Source organism: Mauremys mutica, chromosome 6, assembly GCF_020497125.1.
Source record: "Mauremys mutica isolate MM-2020 ecotype Southern chromosome 6, ASM2049712v1, whole genome shotgun sequence".
NCBI classification, from domain to species: Eukaryota; Metazoa; Chordata; order Testudines; family Geoemydidae; genus Mauremys; species Mauremys mutica.
This window is the reverse complement of record NC_059077.1, coordinates 134950565-134958201: the sequence shown is the minus strand read 5'-3', so window position 1 is coordinate 134958201 and position 7637 is coordinate 134950565. Positions and strand designations below refer to the sequence as shown.

General features: G+C 51.8%; 1 pseudogene; it reads right to left on the bottom strand.

Annotated features, from left to right (window-relative positions):
• Positions 1 to 383: 383 nt before the first annotated feature.
• Positions 384 to 1137, bottom strand: LOC123372270 (annotated as a pseudogene).
• Between the last annotated feature and the right edge of the window lie 6500 nt (positions 1138 to 7637).

Genomic DNA, 7637 nt, shown 5'->3' with positions numbered 1-7637 from the left:
GCCCTCAAACCCATCCATCACAGCCCCACCACAGCCACCTCAATCCCTGCAACAGCCCTCAAACTCATCCCCCACAACCCCACCACAGCCATCTGCGCGCCCTGCCACAGCCCTCAAAGTCAACCCCCACAGCCCCACCACAGCCACCTCATTTTCATCCCTTTTGAGTCATCACTCCAAGCAGGTGAGATCTAGCACGAAAGTCCTCTGCCAGGTGGCCAAGCACTTTCTGCAGGAAGCATCATACCACACATTGGCTTAAGGGCAACTCCCGCTAACAGAAAACAGGTCTAGGAACCTGATGGCAACTTGCTGTGCCCTAGTTTGAAGTCCAGTATTCCATTCTTGCTTGGGGAAAGTTCCTTAGTCAGCTGTCAAGGGGTTCATTCATCTTGCTCGCCAAGCAAGGCCTCTCTTTCAGCAGACGTGTGAGATTTTCTTTTCCGATAGGCAAGGAACTGGAAGGCGATAATCACATCAAGAGACAGAACCCCCAGGCTGCCAGTCAGCCAGGGGAGGTGATGAATGATGTAGTTGCCTTCAGCTCGCCCTGGGGTTGGGTTCTTCAGAAGCACACTCATTCCATACAACGAGTTCCCCAGGATCACCAAAGCGAAAAGATAGTATGACACCCCTTCGGTAGATTTCCTCTTGAAATTAGTGTAGATCTGGGGCACTCGGGAGAACAGATACAACAAGGAGGAGATAGAGCCAACAGTGAAGCCAATGATTTCCTTCTTGGTGAAAGGCTGCATCCACTGTGGCAGACAGAAGAGTCCTCCATTTAAATGTCACTGTTTCAACTGTGGAGCCCGCTCTGCCCAGCAAGGATGTCGCTGACACCTTTCCCAGAAAAACGAAGGCAAAGGCCTTCCCCAAGTTTGATGGATGGGAGGAATGGGGGGGGGCAGTTGTTTGGGAGTGGGGGTAACACTGGCTGTTTCTGCAGAGCACTTTGGGTGCCTCCCTGGGAAGTGTCTGTGGGTCTGTGGGGCCTGAGTCTCTCACACACCGTTTTGTTTCCTTGGGGGTCTCCCAGTAACTGATTGAAAAATCTCCCCATGGTGTTCCAGACAAGCTCCATCGTGTCCAGCGCCATAGCCGTGGTTTACGAGGACCCTCCCATCCAGCTGCCCTAACGCAGGTGCTGATCGGGCCCAGAGCCGGGAGTCACAGATCTTCCTCCGGTTAGGTTACCCCCAGCTGTGGCTGTTTGCATCCCCCAGCAGAGGAGGCGGGGGATGGGAGGTTGATTTCTCTCCAGTAACGTTAGAGTGGCCACAGGGAGGGGATCACTGCGAGGAGATACCTAGGCCTGGTCTACACTAGGGGGCGGGGCCGAGGAGAGAGACAAAACTTCAGCTACGGGATTAGAGGAGCTGAAGTCGAAGTATCTTATTTCGACTTACCTCCCCTTGTCACGGCGCGGGATCGACGTCCGCAGCCCCCGCTGTCGACTCCACTACCGCCGCTCGCCCTGGTGGCATTCCGGAGTCGACGGGCACGCCTTCGGGGATCGATATATCGCGTCAGGTTGAATCTTTAGCAGAGAATTCCTTTCTCCATTGTGTTAGCTAAGCGTTGCTGTTAAATGTCAGCATTTGAAACAATCTGATTCTAACCTCCCTGCCATCTCTGTTGCTGTAGTTCTCACATCCTCTGCTCTTGTGATGTCACCACAAAACATGGTATCTTATTCCCAAAGTGTCCTGTGGGTTAGACAGGACTTAAGTTTATAAGGTAAAAACTGAGCATAACTCCTTCCCTTCCCCCTTTTGACTTAGGAAAAATAAATCCTGTTCCCTCCCGCTGCCCCAACCCGACCCAGCCCAGCCCCACCAGCGCTGCTGTGGCCAGGAGACAGGTGCCCTCTCACCTGACCCTGATCTGCTGTGGTGAGAGAGAGCTGCGGGGGAGTTCTCTCTCCCTGGGGCAACCTGCACCCCAAGCCCCTTATTCCCAGCCCCAACCCAGAGCCCGCATCCCTAGCCGGAGCCCTCACACCCCTGCACCCCAACCCTTTGCTCCAGCCCTGAGCCTCTCATCCCCAACCCCACCCCAGAGACTGCACCCCCAGCCGGAGCCCTGGCACCCCAACCTCTGCCCTTCCTGAGCCCCCCTCCACACTCCTAACCCTTCAGCCTCACCCCGTCACACACCATCCATGTGCAGAATGAAGTTTGGAATGAGCACCAATAGACAGGTGAGGTGTCACACCTCACCTCCGTATTGGTGCACACAACAAAATTCATTCCGCACACGGACATAACAAATTAGAGGAAACACTGCTCCTGACTTTCAACCTCTCTCTCATATCTTGAATTTCATACGTTGACTGATCAGAATAAAGTGCTCTCAAGTGAGCTACAGACCAACAGTGGTTCATAGTAATTATTCAGCAAGGATTTTAGAAGACCTAGAACATTAGAGGAAATCATCACCTGCTAAGAGACAATTAATGGAGAGAAGCAGCAAGATTAATCCCGTACATTGGATTGGTTGTGACTTCTTTGCCTGATTTGTAAAAAGACCAAAAGGACCTGGGTCTCCTCGCTCTCGATAGCCCCCTGCTCAGCCAATCAGAACTGAGACTCTGAGGGCCGGGAGGCTGAGAGGTCTCACCAGATGTCCCAAAGGACAGCCCAGGTCACCATCAGACGGGATCACTCTCAGATCCAGCCCCACCTCTTGGTGAGGACCTCTGCAATGAGAGCAATACCCCTCCCCTGCCCGCACTCCAGACACGTCCCTCCTTGTTAGAGGGAGGGAAGCTGGGAAAAGGGAAAAAAGAAGCAAGAGGCGAAAGGAGGGAGGAAAGAGGAAAAGGGAAACCAAAAAGGACAAACCCTAATGTCCCCAGGGATTCCAACCATCAAACCCTAGGTAGGAAATCAAATTCTGCCACCTGAAGCCAGTGATGTCTGGGCCTAGAATGCTGCCTGCGCCAGGTGGATCATACGGAACAGGTTCCAAACCTCTCTGAGCCTCTTACCTTCTCAAAGGGAAGTTTGTTTTCGGCACAATCATTGGTAGGAAAGGAGAAAACTCCACAGAGGTTCCTCCTCATGCTCACAACTCTGAATCCTAATTCTCTCTCAGCCCTCGAGGAGAGACCTCGCGAAGGAGACTTGCGGCAGCAAAGCCAGGAGGTCTCAGAGACTGGCCTGGCCCTGCACCTCTGTCCTGCCCGGCTGATGTCGGGGTCTCTCTGTGAGGTCACCCCCTCCCCAACACCTTTGCCCAATAGGCCGAGTTCCTGCAAAATGCCTTTGTGATGTCACTGCCACACCCACCCCTCCCCTCAAAGCTGATGTCCTGCCCCTGGCCAGACTCGTTGGGTGTTTGAGTTGTTTCCCCTGGATCTGAGGTTGCCAACTTTCTGACCCAACAAAACTGAACACCCTCATCCTGCCCCTTCACCGAGGTCCCAGCCCGCTCAATCCATCTCCCTCCGTCGCTCTCTCTCCCCCATGCTCACTCACTCGCTCATTTTCACCGGGCTGAGGAGGGCTGGGGAGAGTCCCTTTTCAACTGGGTGTTGTCGGGACAGACCTGGGAAGGAGGCTGCCTGCCAAACACCTTTAAGAGGAGCCATCCCTCCCTGTCAGAAAATCGTCTCCCTCCTTCAGTTCAGTGACCGCCTGAATTGTTCCTTGTCTCGGCAGAGCCGGAGGATTGAAAGCAGCAACGTCAAACCCCTGTGCAGCTAGCAGGAATGGAAACAGACTCTCCCTTGTATCTCAACAGATATTTAGTTTTACTCTTGGTAAACTACAAGGCTAAAGGGACGGGCGCTGGCACCAGATCTAAGGAATGAAATACAACACAATCATCATCGTTATGCCAATCGGTGCCCCTTTAACCTTCCGTTGTCTCTCTCTGACCACCGTCACCCTCCGTCGGTTCACTGAGATTGCCACACTTATTGCTTCCAACACACACCTGATCTCCAATTTTGCAGCCAAAAGAAAAGTGATAGGCTTTCTTAACCATAGTGTTTATACTGCACTTTTGTGATGCAAAAGTCACTTCACCACAAACATAGCACAAGTTATCTGCACTGTTCACACAAGTACGAGGCATCTCTGCTCACTTTGGCTAAAGATGTTTTGCAAAATCAAACACTGACAAATAAGAGAGCAAGACACTGTATGATTTCTAGAGCTGATATAGGGCAATTGGTTCAGCTTCGTTATGATTGCATCATCCATGACTTCTAGGAATAACATGATGCAATTCATATCATGTATGAGGCAATACCAGCTTCAGATTGTATCCTTCATTGTTTTGCCTAAAAAGCAAGTACTGTCCAAAGCCATTCATAGATTTATTCATAGATCCAGTCAAAGATGTATTTTAGTCATTACTGGTTTAAATTGAGATCCCGTCCCTTTATAACTCACTTATCCTCCGCCATTCCCAAGTCAAGGGTCATAAATACTGACTCAATAGCATATCTTGAAAACTAGAGCCAATCAAGAATTTTAAGCATCATTTTCGTTCTCAGTGACCCAGAATTAGTAAAGTTGGACTCCATTTATTTCAGAAGCATTTTGGCTGTAGAGCAGTGTAACAAGCCTCTCCTTGCTGCCTCCTGGTGGGGGGAGGCTGGGGAGCTGTGGGGACCTGTTTGAGAGGGTCACTAGTAGCAGCGTAGCACAGGAGGTGTCCTATCGGGTTGAGTCATTGCAGATGATGATGTAGTGCAGCAGACCCCCGTTTTGCCAACTTGCATTAGGCAGCTTTCCATGTTAAGCGAACTCCCAGTGCCCACAGGTGCAGCAGCCGGCGATTTGTCCTGTGGCCGCTAGGTGGCGCTGCAGCCTCGCACTTTCCCGTTCCCCCGGGTATGGGAAGGTTTGATAAGGTGACCTGGCTCCACCCGGCCCCGGGGAGATGCCGTCAGTGGGGTCTGCTGTGTAAGGGCTGAAAGTCAATTTTACTGGCATTTTATGATCTTTCAATCATGAAGGGGAGCAACTGCTTACCCTGACTGAAGCATCTTATCTCGTTTCCAAATTGAAGTGTCTCCTCTTTGTGTGCGAAGAGACAGTTTAAGGGGACGCCACAAACGGGAGATGCTTTTGGTTTGGAAAATGAAATATTTTTGCAAAGATTTTTCATCCAAATTGATTTAGGATTAATGGGATCAAATTCCATGCTGTGCCCTGTGGCTTTAAGGCATTGGAGAACTGCTGAAGAGGTTAAAGGCCGCAGAGCTGGGTAGCTGGGTGTGGGGCCTCCAAAGTTATTGTGCTCTGGTGAGACTGAGCAGTTGTGGGGATTGTGCAAGCTGTGGTGTTTACATGCACATAGAAAATGTAATGAAACTCCATTTTTAAAACCACTCATGTCTGGGAATGGAAGAGAAGCTCTTTGAAATAAGTGTCCCCTTCATACTCTTCAAGATCACTGGCTCCAACACTCAGCTGCCTCAGGGAACTCAGTGGTGGTGCATCTGAGGGCGGATCGAGAGGTTTCTGGTTCAAGTCCAGCTGCTCTCTTACATGTCCTCTTTTTTAATTGACCTATATTTTCATATCCGTCTCCTGTATGTTCAGGAGTTCCGCTGAACGGGGACGTGAAATGAATTTAATCATTCAATATATTCCTGTTAAAATGTACAAACACTGAGCAAAGCTGTCCATCAGCTGAAATCCGTTCCAGTCCTCTGAGGCGCTAGTTTGTTTTCATTCTTGAAACAAAGATAGAGTACGACTGTAGATGTGCAGGTCCTTGTTCTCCACGAGCGATGCTGTGCAGAAGAAGAAGAACCAGTGGCTATCAAGTGGACACTAGGGAGTTTAGACTTGCCTTCCAAGGGGAGTATTGGGGGCAAAAGACATATCTGGCTTCAAGACTACGCTTAATACGTTTATGGAGGGGATGGTATGATGGGCTAGCCTAATCTTGGCAATGAATTTGGCAATTGATCTTTGTTTCTCAGCAGGTAAGTATGCCCAGTGGTCTGGATGGGATGTTAGATGGGTTGGGATGTGAGTTACTGCAGAGAATTCTCTCGTGGGTGCTGGCTGGTGAGTCTTGCCCACATGCTAAGGGTTTAAGTGATCAGCATCTTTGGGGTCGGGAAGGAATTTTCCTCCAGGGCAGGTTGGCAGAGGCCCTGGAGGTTACTCGCCTTCCTCTGCAGCATGGGGCACTGGTCACTTGCTAGAGGATTCTCTGCAGCTTGAGGTCTTCAAAGCACAATTTGAGGAGTTCAGTAAGTCAGACATAGGTTAGGGGTTTGCTATAGAAGTGGATGGGTGAGATTGTGTGGCCTGCGTTGTGAAGGAGGTGGGACTAGATGATCATTATGGTCCCTTCTGACCTTCGAGTCTATGAGTCTATGAGCCCATGAGACCATGGGAGGGTGGGGAGGAGCTGTGAGGCCGGCGGGTGTGTGCGGTGCAGGGCATTTGGAGTGTGGGAGCTGCTGGGGGGCCGGTGGGTGCCTGGGCTGCTGCTGCTGCTGCCCCAGGCGGGTCTGTATGGGGGAGAGACCTGCATTAGCCCCCTTTGTGCCCAGCTCTGGGGGGCAGGGAGGGTTCGGACTCTTTGCGGTGGCTGGAGCCAGCCGCTGAGCCGGAGCCTGCCGGCGAGGGGAGAGACCTGGGGGAAAGAGCTGCGGCTGAGCAGGAAAGTGAGTCTGGAATTCAGCTCTCACCGCCCCAGATCTGCCGCTGAGGCCAAAGCAGAGGGTTCTTTTGGTTCAGTTCTTGGGTAACCTGCATTGAGCTGTGCGCTCATTGCTTACAATCCCTTCAAGCCTATCTTTGCATAGTTAATCAATGTGTGTTCTATTTCCCCCTAAAACTCTTCGTTTTGCTAGATGTGCTTGGGGCACCTGCTCAGGACCAGAGACTGGTGCATGATCCTCTCCACTTGGAGGGAGGAGCAGACTGGGTAATAAAGTGATCCCGTCAGGCTTTTGGCCAGGGCAAGACGCTGCAGCACTGGGGACCTAGGCTGGGGAGCTGGGGAGAAGCTTCCTGGTCCCTGCAGCTGGGTGTGTCCCTGCCTGTGCAAAGGTTTGTGTGAGTGCAGGGACGGGAGCGAGCTGCATCTTCTCCCAGCAGCAGTGTGAGAGGGAGCCCAGCCTGGGGAGACAGAGAGCTCAGCGGTACCCCAGCTCCAAGTTGCACCCCTGGGGGCCTTTAAACGTTAGGAACCATCAGAGTTAAGGTGACGTTTATAAACTTTGTGCAGTGCTGTTGTGCATGCGTGTTATGATACAGACTCATAAGCGTGGCCTTGGGGTGAATTCTCTGCCCCCGACAGCCTGTGAGCGCGAGGAGGAGCCTCCTTGGGATTTTCCCCTTTCCCACTGCTAATTGAGTGAGAAGACAGGCGTCCCTGTGGAGCAGATAAGAGCCTCAGAGAGGTTTCATGTTGTAGCACCTCAGCTCCTACCTATTACTTGGGAACAGCTCGGCTCCTACCATTTTCGGGGCATTCAGAGAAATGGACCCCTGAGCCCCAGAAGGAACTGCAAGGGAAGCCCAGAGCTCTCACTTCAGATGCCAGGCAGAAGCCCTGAGCCCAGGTACCCAGAGTGCCGTCAGGAGTTGGGAAGGGCATGAAAGTCCTGAGCCCAGTGCCCCAGCACTGGCTGCAGCCACAGGGGGCCAGAAGCT